This window comes from Bos taurus, chromosome 10, assembly GCF_002263795.3.
Source record: "Bos taurus isolate L1 Dominette 01449 registration number 42190680 breed Hereford chromosome 10, ARS-UCD2.0, whole genome shotgun sequence".
Taxonomy (NCBI): domain Eukaryota; kingdom Metazoa; phylum Chordata; class Mammalia; order Artiodactyla; family Bovidae; genus Bos; species Bos taurus.
Genome location: NC_037337.1, coordinates 101,214,774 through 101,229,045, shown reverse-complemented (window position 1 = coordinate 101,229,045; position 14,272 = coordinate 101,214,774). Strand labels below are relative to the sequence as shown.

Genomic DNA, 14,272 nt, shown 5'->3' with positions numbered 1-14,272 from the left:
TTCTTTCTTCTGTGACCCTGGGGAGGCGCGTGGCCACGTCCTGGTCTTGCTGATGCTCATGATGGGCTTGTGCCAGGAAGAGTCTCTGGGCGGACCCTCACTGCCTTGGAGAGACCACCTCTCCCCCAGGGTGTATTTGAACTAGCGTAGCGGCCTCTTTCTCCTCAGAGAGCATCTCTGCTCTTTCCCGACCCCCTCCCTTCGGGGGTGAGGGAACTTGGCTTCCAGACCCGAACTGTACGCAGAAGTTCTGATACGTCGGGTAGAAAGTGACAGTCCTGGCTCTGTTGCTGGTTTTTATCTTATGTCCTCGTTCGTGGCTGTGCCGGCTCTTCGTGGCTGTGTGTGGCCTTTTCTGCAGCTGCAGGAGGCAGGCCCGCTCCGTCGCGGTGAGCGGGCTCTCTGCGGTGGTTCTCTCCTTGCAGAGCGTGGCCTCCTGGACTCGAGTCGTGGTGGGCAGGCTCGGGGCCTGTGGCTCGTGGGTTTAGTCGCTCTGCAGGATGTGCGTCTTCTTGGACCGGGGACTGAAGCTGTGGCCTCCGCGATGCAGGTGGACTGTCAACCCCTGGACCAGAGAAGTCCGTCCTGCGACCTCGTCGTTGCACTTTCTCACCTTTCAGAAGAGCTGTGTCTTCCTCAGGTGCTGAAAGGCCAAGTGGGCGTCTTCAGTGATGGATGGAGAGGTGTTTCGAGGTCAGAGCGGCTGAAGCCTGCTCTGAGGCGAGTAGGTTGCAGGATGCAGCGAGAGTCTCGGAAGGGCGCGAGCACTCAGTTGCACCACCTTGTCCCGTGGCCGCCCTGTCTTCCAGGTGGCTCCCCAGGGCCCGCTTGTGGCCGTGCTGCTTGGCCGGCTTCGCCCCTCGCCCTGATGTTCGCCTCCCCCGAGGGACGGGCGTGCCCGGATCCTCAGACGGAAATGTCGCCTGTGCGGAGTGAAGGACGTCCTTGCAGAGCCCCGTCACCTTGTGCAGCCACGGCCTTGAGTCTTGGTTCTCTTGTGTGTTGTATCCTTGGCTGTCACTCAGTCGTCTCTCACTCTTCTCGAGCCCACTGACCGCAGCCCGCCAGGCTCCTCTGTCTGTGGGATTCTCCAGGCAAGAACACTGCAGTGGGTTGCCATGCCCTCCTCCAGGGGATCTTCCCCACCCAGGGATCGAACTCGCGTCTCTTATGTCTCCTGTACTGGCAGGCGGGTTTTTTCTCACGAGTGCCACCTGCGAAGCCCAAGCTGGCTGTCTTTATCGGTTCCCTAACCTGGGCACACCCCTGTCTCTGAGCCTGAGCCTTCCGGCTTGCCTGGCCCTGTCTAGACCCTCCCCCCGGGATCAGCCCAATAGAGGGGCTCTGCTCACCTCCACCCACCCTGCCCCTCAGCTTTGAGCTCCTGGCTCACTCAGCTTATTTTCTTTCTTCCCACTGCCTCTTCCCTGCACTAACTCACTTGTTCTCTGCCCTCTGTGCTTTGTACACGTGGAGATAATTCATGCAGGTTTTAGCCGTATGTTCCTGGCCAAGGTAGACAGAGAGAGAACGATGTCTGTAGAAGGATGAGCAAGTCTGTCCTTCTTGTCCCATCAGTCACGACACGTGGTGAATTTTTACATCTGAAACTGCACAGCCCGGCCAGAACCCAGGCTTGAGACCTGAACCCACTGCCCATTAATCGAGACCACACACCTGGTCTCAGCTCTTAGTGAAGCTCAGGTTCTTTGTGTCTCACTGCAGGAAGAATTCCGTGAGAGACAAAGTGTTCAGTAAGAAGGTGGTTTATTTAGAGAGGTCCATCTTCCAGAGACAGATACAGTCGGTCTCAAAAGGCGAGAAGAGCTTTGGGATGAACATGCTGAGATGGACAGAGCGTGGTCTATCAGAAGGCGAGAGGCCTCGATATACAGTGTGCTTAGTTTTGACGGGCTGGATAATTTCATAGGCTAAGGAGTGGGATTATTAGTCCAACTTTTAGGGGGAAGGTCTCCAGGAAACTGGGCTGCCACCTACACCTTGGCCCCTTACGGTCGGCCTCAGAACCGTCATGGTGCTGGTGGCTGCGTCGTTTAGATGCTAATGCATCAGGTGGGACTCAAGGACTCAAGGTGCCCTAGAAGTCGCATCCTCTGCCATCGTGGACCCAGTAGGCTCTAGCCAGTTTCGTCACGTACACAGGGCTGTCAAAGCTTCCATGATGGCTCAGTTAGTAAAGAATCCACCTGCAGTGCAGGAGACCCTGGTTCGATCCTTGGGTTGGGAAGATCCCCTGGAGGAGGAAATGGCAACCCACTCCAGTATCCTTGCCTGGAGAATCCCATGGACAGAGGAGCCGGGCGGACTACAGTCCAGGGGGTCGCAAAGAGACGGACTCGACTGAGGGGACTGAGCACGCGTGCAGGAGTATGTGATTCCTTTAAAGGTGGTGCCCTGTCCCCTTCCCTCCTGACAGTGAAAGTCTCTCAGTCGAGTCTGACTCTTCGCAACCCATGAACTGTAGCCCACCAGGCTCCTCTGTCCATGGAATTTTCTAGGCAAAAATACCGGAGTGGGTTGCCAATTCCCTTCTCCAGGGGCTCTTCCAGACCCAGGGATTGAATCCGGTCTCCTGCTTTGCAGGCAGATTCTTTACCGTCTGCGCCACCAGGGAAGTCCAATAGGAGGGAACGCCTTCCCTCCTATTTCACATCTTTAACGTTCCTCCATCTTAATTTTTAAATTTTAAAATAATTTTGTCTGTTGACTGAAAAGACACACACACTGAGAGTTGCAGGTTAAGTTTTATTTGGGGCAAAATGAGGACTGCAGCCTGGGAGGCAGCCCCTCAGATGCTCTGGGAGAGCTCCATAGCGGCAGGGGGGAAGGTCAAGATATAGGATGTAGGTGAAGGGGAGTTCAGTGCAATCGAGGACTCATTTTACAAAAGGTTTTCTGCCGGTCACGAGGAGCTGACATCACCGGGTAGGGATTTAGTGGTTCTTTAGATATGAGGAGATGCAAGGACTAGGATCATGAAATCAGTTCCTGGAAATACCTTAACTGTCTGAAGACCTGCTCCACCAGTTTCCCTGGAGCACAGAGTGCCTCACCGTCCACCTGAGCACCCCTCAGGGGGTGTTGAAGGTAGGCAGCTGCAGCAGCTCAGGGTTCAGCCTGCAGAGATGGATGAAGAATGCCCTTATTGTTATTCACTCGCTGGCAGATACTCTCGGCAAGTGCCAGTTTGTGGTTGACATGTCTGTACTTGCTGTTTTTGCCTTGCGTTTTGGCTTTAGTACCTAACTTCTGCATAATATGAGCTCACCTGTTGCGTGATGTTAAGCACCTCCTCCGTGCAGTGGAATCTCTGCCTTCAGCACCGGCCCCGCCCCAGTGGGTGGCTCTAATGCTGCAGACCTGCTGGGAGGCCTGCTGTAACCGGCCAGCCAGGCGTAGTCGGGCTGGAGGGCGGAACACGGGTAGCTCTCAGGTCCTGCTGGCTGAAGCCAGGGGTGGCGCCCCTCAAAGTGGTTTCGCCTCTCTGAGAATGGCCCACCTTTCAGGTGTTCAGCAGACTGCACCTCTCAGCCTCCTCCTCATGTGTGGGCCCGGGGCTCCAGCATGCGCCAGGGCATTTCTGCATAATCCGGACTTGCTTGGTCTCCCAGAATTTTTCCAAAGGGTGAATACTAACCTTTTACTAAGAGTGGAAATTAGGGGGAGAGTTCTGTGGAAAGGGCTGCCTTTGAAGGGAATAGATGAGCTGAAGTGTTAGCTGCTCCGTTGTGTCTGACTCTCTGCGACCCCATGGACTGTGGCCTGGCCGGGCTCCTCTGTCCCTGGATTCTCCAGGCCAGAAGACTGGAGTGGGTCTCCGTAACTGAATTAGAGGATGAAATGGACGCCTTTCACTGAAGGCATCAGCTCAGATTTGTGAAACGCCACTCATCATATGTTCTGGCCACTGGCCTTGCAGACGGTTGAGACCTTGGGTGACAATCTCGAGAGTTTCGGATGGAAGCCCTGTGTGGTGCAAGAGTGCCTGCCCGCCACGCTCCCCGCCTGCCCCAGCCCAGCCTGAACCTCCGCAGGGCCCACCGAGCCCTTTCCTGCCCCTCAGGGTCCGGTGGCAGCCACCAGGCCCTCAGAGGCAGCTCTGATTGTGTTTTTCCTCTTTCTGCTTTTGTCCCCATCGCTAACAGCTCTGGATTCCCCTGCCCAACTGCCCACCCCCCAGCCCTGCAAGACAGGGCAGAAGAAGGTTTTCCAGCTTTTAGGTCCTTCCTGTCTCTTTCCCCAAATTAGCTGGTTATCTTCTACCCCTGAGCCCCTTTCTGGTAGACCAGAGACCAGCTGCCCAAGGAGAGGCTAGAGGATACTTGGCAATCAGTATTCCGGGTTGAACCCAGAAGCATTCCTTGTCAATAGCACCAGATTGACCAGCCCCTGTGACTCGTGACCTTCTCCTCCTCTGCCCTCAGAGGGCTATAGGAGTTTGTGTCCTGATTCTGCCCCCTGAACATTCAACATGGGAGGTCCTCTCTGGGTCCCCCTCTTTGGGGGAGGGTGCATCAGTCCTCCTCTGTCTCTCCTCCACCTGGTACTCAGCCCTTCCAGGGTGCTGATAACAGGCTGAAGTGCAAGAGTCAGTGCTTGTCTCGGCTTTTGGCTGAACGACAGAATGAGAACAAGTACAGTTTTAGTTTCTCCTGTTGCTGTACAACGAAAACTGGCCAGGTACATAGAAAATGCAAAGTTATCAGTAGGAAAAAAGAGACTTATTTTCTTTTTTCATCCTTTCTGCAATCTAAAAGGCATCTTAGTGTAGTTAACACCCACAGGAATGCACGCACAAATCGTTCGACTGAAAGGTAAGCTACACAAATTCTAGTCTTGGCTGTAAACCTCCGGTGAGCTCTTTGGTCAGACCTTCAGACAATCAAAACCTTGGCTTCCCTGCCTATAAAATGGGAGTAACATCTTTATGCCTCCTTACCAGCTTATTGCAATTATTTTTTAGTGTTTTTTTAAAAACTGTATTGCTGTGTAGTTGGTTTACGGTGCTGTGTTGTTAATAGTCTTAGGTGTGCAGCAAAATGAGTCAGATTCGTGTCCCACGTAGGTCACTGCAGAGCGTTGAGTAGAGCTCCCTGTGCTAGACAGAGGTTCTTAACAGTTCTCTAGTTTTTATGTAGTACTATGTAGACGTCAATCCCAATCTCCCAGTTTATCCCCTCCCCTTATCCCGATAGCCATGAGTATGTAATCTACATATGTAATTCTCTTTCTGTTTTTGAGATAAGTTCATTTATACCCGCTTTTTTTTTTTTTTAGATTCCACATATAAACAATATCATAGGACATTTGTCTGTCTCTGTCTGACTGTCTTCACTTAGTATGATAATCTCTGCGTGCATCCATGTTGCTGCAAATGGCATTATTTTGTTCTTTTTTATGGCTGAGTAATATTCCCTTGTATATAGGTACCGTATCTTCTTTATGCATTCCTCTGTTGATGGGCAGTTATAAAATTAGACAATATACGAATGGGCTTAAAGAGCTACAAAGAACTGTACAAAAGACCAGTGTGGATATTATCTGCTAGAGAGGCTGCCTTTGATGAAAAAAAAAAGTGACAAATTCTCTTAAGATATGAACATGCAGTTGACAAGGAAGAAAATAAATGGGTCTTAAAGATATGAATTGATGCTTTTGAACTCTGGTGTTGGAGAAGACTCTTGAGAGTCCCTTGGACTGCAAGGAGATCCAACCAGTCCATTCTGAAGGAGATCAGCCCTGGGATTGCTTTGGAAGGAATGATGCTAAAGCTGAAACTCCAGTCCTTTGGCCACCTCATGCGAAGAGTTGACTCATTGGAAAAGACTCTGATGCTGGGAGGGATTGGGGGCTGGAGGAGAAGGGGACGACAGAGGATGAGATGGCTGGATGGCATCACTGACTCGATGGACGTGAGTTTAGGTGAACTCCGGGAGTTGGTGATGGACAGGGAGGCCTGGCGTGCTGCGATTCATGGGGTCACAAAGAGTCGGACACAACTGAGCGACTGATCTAAAGATATGAAAAGATCCTCACCCTCCCTGCTGATAAGAGAAATAGAAACTAAAACTTTAGGAGATCATGTTTACTTGTCAGGGTCTCTCTCCCTTTAGTTTCTCAGTCCTGTCTGACTCTTGCGACACCATTGACTGTAGCCTGCCAAGCTCCTCTGTCCATGGGATTCTCCAGGCAAGAATACTGGAGCGGGTAGCCACTTCCTTCTCCAGGGAATCTTCTCCACCCAGGAATCAAACCCGGCTCTCCTGCATTGCAGGCAGATTCTTTACCAACTGAGCTATGAGGGAAGCCCCACTTGTCAGGTTGGTGAAGTTCAAAACAGCTAGTAGTGCTGTGTGTTAGCCAAGGTGAGGAACAGACTCACATTGCTGGGGGCGGGGGTGGTGTAAGAATTGATACAGTTGCTAGAGAAAGACCCGCTGGTAACGTTAGCTGAAATGAAGATGCGTAATTTGGGGCAAGCAGTTCATTTCTTGCAATTTATCTGACAAATGAGCTTGCCCTTGTGCAAAATAAGGCATCTCTGTATTTACTGATTGGGAATGACTTTGAAGATATTTTAAGTGAAAAATGCCAAGTACAGTTTACAAAAAACAGTTTTTGTTTTTTTCTCGTCTTTTAACAAAGAAAAGAACTGCTGATATTTGCATAGATTATGTCTGAAAGGATACACCAGATTTAGATCATTGTTTTAGGGTTTTTTTCTTTCTTTTCTTTGCCTCCCTCACCTCCAACTCTGGTAGTCATTGCTGTTTTCTGTTTGTTTACTGCGCAGGAGTAGAATTGGGTGGCTGGCGACAGGGGTGATAAGATTACTTACTTCTCACTCACTGCATATCCTTTCTAACCTTTTGAATTTTGTCCGTATGCAGCCATTACCAATTTTTTTTTAATTGAAACAGAACGGAAGTAAAGAAAAGGAGTGAACAACAAGCATTCTAGGTGGAACCCCGACTCTGTTTCCTTCTTGCTAAAACAAAGCAACAAAAAACGAAAGGAAGAAAGTCACCGAAGAGCAATCGCTCAGGTTTTTTTGTTTTGCTTTCTCCTGCCCTTTTCCATGCTTGACTTTCATATGCCTCTCTGAGAGTATTTTCTTTCCACTCTTTGGGAAGCTAACTTGAGCTGGCTCCTTACAACTGCAAAAAGAGACTTTATTTCATGATTCTAATGAACCAAACGGTCGTGTCTGTGCTCTCCCCTTGATCTGCCAATCTTTATTTCTAAGATCTGAGTAACCCTTGAAAAGTTGTGAGCATCAAACCTAACCTAGATATTCATTTTCCCTGACTTCCCAATGAGCAATGGCATTGGCTAGAAAGGACCCTTGGGGCCTGCCACCCAGGGGATTCATCTCCAGGGTAATTAAATAGCTGTTCAGGGGCTGCGGATCCTAATTGGGTATTGAACATCTTGTTAGGAGACGTTCTGCGTTTCTGCTTTATTAGAAATTGCAAGTTGTGTATTTGGGGATTATACCTCCTGTGTTCTGCTTTCTTTATTTTTACATATTATTTAAGGAAAGGGTCCTTAATTGGGCTTGTCTTTTAACTTGATTAACCCACAACCACTGCTTTGCAGAGCTCTTCTTTATCAAATTGTCCCCGTTGTGTGATTATGGGGAGCTCTGTGTCTTCATTGCTGTGAAGGCCGGACGGAGCCCTCTGGACCAGGTGGGGTCTCTTGAAGGTTTTCAAGTGAGGAAACCCTCCATGAGCCCTTGCCAAAGGGGGTGTTCGAAAGAGCCCCTTCGCGTTGACCTCCCGTCGCCTTCAACGAGGAGAAATCAGCACAGCCCACGTGACGATGCCCTTCAGGCCCCAGTGAAGAGCTTGTTTTATTGTGTATGTTGGAGTTAAAGGCTATCTTCAACTAGGGGTCGCGTTTACATTTCCACTGTGAACTAAAGCCGCCTGCCTGTTGGAGCGGGTTCGCCTCGTCTATGCACTATTCGTGCCTTTAAGTCAGAGGGAGCTTGATGTGGTGCCACATGTGTGAACTGCACGCCTCTGCGTGCTGGTAGGGACTCGGGTTCGGCTAATATTTTCACAGGCCTTTCCAGCAATCCTTATAGCCTCACTTAAGCAAACAAATAGTTATATCCTTTACAAAACAACGGAGCACACAATTCAGAGTGGTTTTTCAGATGCTCTTTACAATGATTGGCCCAAGGCCTATCCTAACATCATGTACTATGGAAGCAGCTCTGAGTTCTTTGAAGAAGAAAGATAAATCTCGAGGCCACAGATTTCCTTCTGTTTTCCTTCAAGTGGTTGGCTCCAGTTCAGTAATTAGTTTTACGTAGCTTAGAAAGTCATGAAAATGTGTAGACATTGTTACCTTTCCGTAGGTGACTATTATTACAAGGTTCCCAGTCTCTGTGGATTTCCAGCTTTTTGGAGTCTTTGCAAAAGAACTTTTGCCATGGCATGAGATTAAAACAAAAGCAGAGGAACCAGATAGCTTTGGCAAGAGAAGATTCTGATGTCCAAGACTGAGTCATGGGCAAGGCCCTACACACGGAGTGTACCCCAAGGCAGCAGCTATCTGGCAGAAAGGAAAAAGAAAATGTTGGAGTGGGAGTCACCGGGCCTTTATTCTATGCGCGTGTCTTGAGTAGGGCTTCCCTGTAGCTCAGACGGTAGAGAATCCGCCTGCAATGCAGGAGACCCGGGTTCGATCCCTGGGTTGGGAAGATCCTCTGGAGAAGGGAACGGCAACCCACTGCAGTATTCTTTCCTGGAGAATTCCATGGACAGAGGAGCCTAGAGGGCTACAGTCCATGGGGTTGCAGAGTTGGGCACGACTGAGCAGCTAACACTACGACTACTGCCACTGAGTACTCGTGACACCCTCAGCACTGTGCCAGCTGCGCACACGCTGTGCGGAGACGGAGTGGTCGGCCAGACCGAGGGACCCACCGTGCGTGCGTGCCGCGCACTAGGTCACTTCAGTCGTGTCCAACCCTTTGCGACCCCATGGACTATAGCCTGCCAGACTCCTCTGTCCATGGGGGAAGCTGGAGGGGCCCTTTTGTTTGAAGGGCGGTGGCGGAGATGGGTTGCAGAGATGTGGCGATGTCAGTAAGGAGGGCTGGTATTGGTAGGGCAGGTTGGACCAGAAATGGGTTAGAAGGAGGGTGGCAGCATCAGAACCTACTCTGCTTCTGTGGCTTTGATGTGAGTTTCACAAAACTGATCCGAATGGTTCAGAAGACTAAGAACAAAGGAGATTAACCCCAGAAAGTCAGATCTATAACTCTTGACCCCCTTAGCACAATGAGGTGCCCCCTATGAAGGATGTTTTCCCCTACCTCACGATCCCAAAAAGGCAAAAAATTGCCTCTTTTGCCTCCTGCCGCAGTGAAAATATTTCTACAATTCTTGGTAAGTAAATGGAGTCTTAGAGCTTAAACCTCTGCCCCGGGCAAGGAACCAAAGGATGTCATTGTGCATAACTTCAAAGGCTGATAAGATGTTTAAGGTCGCTGCTCTCTGAAAGAGTTTCTTTCTTTTAAGGCCAGCCAGAAACATTCTTGTGCACGTCCCATTATTCCAACGAGAATCGTTTCCTCAGTGTGTGGAGACGCTCGTGTTTTTTCCATTTGCTTGCTTCTACCCCACAGAATATATTCTCTCTCTGCCCGACAATTGTTGCATTGTGTTTGGATGATGGATGTCCAGTAAGCATGATATTAAAGCACTACCTTTTCTGTATGGAGGAATCAAAGTCACAGTGGTTCTGCCGCACGATTTCTGTGTTTGCGAGAAGCAGTCGCCCCAGGACTTGGGGCTTCTTGAAATTTGGGGAATTATGACTGGTGTGGGATAGGCTGGTGGAAGATATGTGAGCTGCTTTCTCACTATCTCTGATTATCCCGCATTTAAAGCCTCTCGGTGCAGACGGCACAGGTGATGTTCGGAGCCTCCGTTTGTCAAGGACACGTCTCTCGAACTTTTCCGTTTTTCCCTGAGCAACGTAGAACGTGCTGGAGTCTCTCTGTCACCAGCAGGCAATTTGGCACCGCAGACGCCCTCAACCTGCGAACTCAGGGGTGGGAGTTTTTAGTAAATTGTCCAGGAGATAGGAAGATCCTGGCTGTGCCGCTGGGGATGTTTGCTGTTGACTGCACGTTCTTCCGCACAGAATAGCTTCCAGTTAAAGGGACTTTTTGTACATTCTGATTTTGAAAATGGAGACCTGCAGTGTCAAGTCGAGGAGGAGAAGGCCCCCAGAACGGAGGAGAAGGCGCTCTTGAAATGATTCATTGCCCCTGGGGGGGCTGGTGGAACACGGAGGCTTTGATGGCTGGGGATGGTGACACCTCCTTTGCGTCTTTATAGCTCAGAGCTCCTCGGGACTCCGCAGATGCCTGCGGGTGGTTAATAAAAGTATAATTCAGAGTTCTGCTGCTCGCTTGTGGTTTCTCTTGTTCTTCCCCTGAATTCCTGGCCCAGAGGATGGAGGTAGAGACAGAACCCTCTAGTCCTGCCTTACAATGCCAGTCTGCCTTATTGCACACCACAGGGTACCCCGTCACTGCCTTCCATAGAAGGCACATTAGCCAGCCTACCAGATAAAAATGTAACGTAAATGAAGACTTGGGCCCTCACTATTTGGAACTCCGCTTCTCGCATTACAGACCAATGCCCTCAGGCAGACGGGAGATAGCTTAATACAAGGGTGTTTGTAACACTCCGGTTCCAACCAGATCAAAGGGCAGTGAGCCTGCTGGGGCCGCAGCCTCCAAGATGAAAACTGGACCCTGGAAGTGAGTCAGTGTGACTTGGCCCTGCCTTGAATTCGAGAAGAAATACCAATTCGGTTATGGCTGTTTGAGCCTTGGGATGGAGACTTTGAAGTCTCTTTGCCTATAATAAGTTGGATTCAGTGTCTCCCTTAGCCTGCCCCCACCTTGGACTAGTTTAAGATTGGGCCTTTCTTCTGAAGTGGTGCTTCTTGTTGGGGCTCTTGGGGTAAATGAAGTGATCACCCAGAAGCCAAGTAGGTGCTGGGATGCTGAGAGCCAGGCAGGGCTCAGTGCAGAGGCTGGGCCTTTCAGGATATTCCAGATGTTATTGGACAAGTGAAGGTACTGGAGCTTCCCTGGTGGCTCAGATGGTAAAGAATTTGCCTGCAATGCAGGAGACCTGGGTTCGATCCCTGGGTTGGGAAGATCCCCTGGAGAAGGGAATGGCAACCCACTCCAGTATTTTTGCCTGGAGAATTCCATGGACAGAGGAGCCTGGTAGGCAGCAGTCCATGGGGTCGCAGAGTTGGACATGACAGAGCGGCTAACACTTTAGCTTTTCACTTTCAGAGGCACTAAAGCTACAGGTACAGAGGACCCTCGCTCTCTTTCCTTGAACAGACAGCGGGCGTGTTGGTGCTTTGTTGCCTGAATCAGTTTTTTTCAGACTTTTAGTTTCCGTGGATTAATAAATTTCAGAAGAAAATGTTCTTTTCTTTCTTTTCTTTTTTTTTGCAAATAAGAGCTTTAAAAATTGCCACTTGCTACCACTATAACTAACCTAGACAGTGTACTATAAAGAAAAGATATCATTTTGCTGACAAAGGTCCATATCGTCGAGCCTGTGGTTTTTCCAGTAGTCGTGTATGAATGTGAGAGTTGGACCATAAAGAAGGCTGAGCGCCGAAAAATTGATGCTTTCCAACTGTGGTTCCGGAGAAGACTCTTGAGAGTCCCTTGGACTGCAAGGAGATCAAACAGTCCATCCTAAAGGAAATCAGTCCTGAATATCAGTACTGAAGCTCCAGTCCTTTGGCCACCTGATGCAAAGAGCCGACTCATTGGAAAAGACCCTGATGCTGGGAAAGATTGCAGGCAAGAGGAGAAGGGGACGACAGAGGATGAGATGGCTAGATGGCTTCACTGACTCAATGGACATGAACTTGGCAAAGTCTGGAAGGTGGTGAGGGTCAGGGAAGCCTGGTGTGCTACAGTCCATGGAGTGAGAAGAATCAGTCACGACTTGGTGACTGAACAACAGCTGTACTATAATTCTATAAAACAATGGACCTTTGAACAAACTAGGAAAAAAAATCAGTAAGAATTTAATTTCAGAATAAAAGCAATCTCTTAAATATAATACATTTAGCATTATATACATTAAAAAAAATCTTAACACATTGTTATCATTTTTCTCCTTTTGCTTCTGGCCAGGGAAAACTTTGTCACTGATCAGGATTGGTCTGTGAACAGGTTATTAGAAAAGTTGTGTTGGCTACATGTATAATATATATACATACATGTGTACGTATATACAAATTGAAAGAAAAAAGCATGATTATTATAGTAATGACACATTTACATTATTATGCAGTAATACATTTTAATTACAGAGTACTTTTACATATATTATCTCATGTGATCAGTTAGTGTATGCCTTTGAAACATAAATTAGTCTTAATAGCCTAAGCTAAATAGAATTAAGAATAGAAGGGAAGTCTGGTGTTTAAACTGTTAGTGTCCTAGAGCCTAGAGTCAAATATGAATAATTTAAAAAATTATCTACTGCTTTGATTTTTCCATGTTTCTCTACTCTGCTTTATTAGTGAGAGTAAATAAACAGATAATCCTGTGATGATATGCACACATTTTTTTTTTTCCCGGCTGCACCGCCAGGCATGTGGATCTCAGTTCCCTAAGCAGGGATGAAACCCGTGTCTCCTGCAGCGGAAGTGCAGAGTCTTAACCACTGGACTGTCAGCGAAGTCCCCAACGTGCACACATCTTTAGAAACCTGTGTGTCGCCCACTCCCACACAGGCATGTACTAATACTTATGATGTTTGTTTCTGAATAAAAATATCAGGATATATATTCTGATGAATGTAAATGTGCACGTGGGGAAAAATAAAACCATCTGAAATACATTCTGAGAAATGTTAGAGGACTGTGTGTGACGGGTGTCAGGGAAGCAGGCTGGGGGGAGAGGGGGAGAGAGTGAGAGTGAATTTTTCCTGTAAGTGAATAGGGGTGTTTCTAGCCCCAAACTTGCATTTAAAATAAATATGTATTTTGACTACAAGTGTCTGTCTTGAACATCTGAATAGAGGTGCTTCTGATTTTGAATGTTCTCTTCAAATAAGATTACAGAATATTTTCCCTTTGCCAGCTTCTCCTTCCGGCTCCTACTAATTCTTCTAGGATTTTGGGATGCCTTTGTTGTTGTTCAGTCGCTCAATCGTGTCAGATTCTCTGCGACTCCATGGACTGCAGCACACCAGGCTTCCTGTCCTTCACCATCGGCCAGAGCTTGCACAGACTCACGTCCATCAAGTCGATGATGCCATCCAGCCATCTCATCCTCTGTCGTCCCCTTCTCCTCCTGCCCTCAATCTTTCCCAGCATCAGGGTCTTTTCAAATGAGACAGCTCTTTGCATCAGGTGGCCAAAGTATTGGAGCTTCAGCTTCAGCATCAGTCCTTCCAATGAATATTCGGGGTTGATTTCCTTTAGGATTGACTGGTTTGATCTCTTTCCTAAAGGAGGGTGCTGACTTTTTAATTTAGTTTCTAAGTTTCTCTGAAGCAAAAAAATCGAGTGCACGACCAGTAGCCTAACTGCTCAATTGTGGTCTTATTTCAGAGACGCTTGGCTCAGCTAGAACTTCAGTTAGGTACTACTTTACCAGCCAGTTGATCAGTTCGGGTAGTGATCATTCAGTAAGTGGGAAGGTGCTTCATCCATGTCAGTCTTGGCGTCGGGCCACGGGGCTACTAAGAGAACTCAAGATAAAATAGTTTGTGCCCTTGGGGAGCTCACAGTCTATTGGGAAGACCAACGAGGCCGCAACAAGTAATTAATGACAAACAGTAGGAAACAAACAGGGTGCTATTATCTATAAGCTTGAAAGAAGCCAACTTGCAAACTCATCAGGTAAAGAGAGAGTTTAACAGTCAACAATGGGCAACTGACGTGTGCTCGTGTGTACATGTGTGTATATGAAAAAGACAAAGGCTATACAGTGCGCTTGTAAGGCTTTAATGACATAGGAAATCGTTTTAAGAAAGGAAGACATTAGGAGCAAGTTCACCAACTCAGTTTTCTCATGGCCTCTACTTACTGAATAATTCCTCTGCAACACTGCAGTTTACCAGCTTCCTTACAGGGTGTGCAGGGCACTCCAACTGGAAAGGCAGAGCCAGGTTGGCCAGCAACACTCAGACCACAGACTCATCTTTCCATGACACAGCACGGATGGTTTGAC

The 14,272-nt window shown here is 48.3% G+C and overlaps 1 protein-coding gene across 4 annotated transcripts in view; it reads left to right on the top strand.

Annotated features, from left to right (window-relative positions):
- Window positions 1-14,272, top strand: part of FOXN3 (forkhead box N3) — a 448,976-nt gene that overhangs the window by 51,655 nt on the left and 383,049 nt on the right. The window lies entirely within an intron of this gene.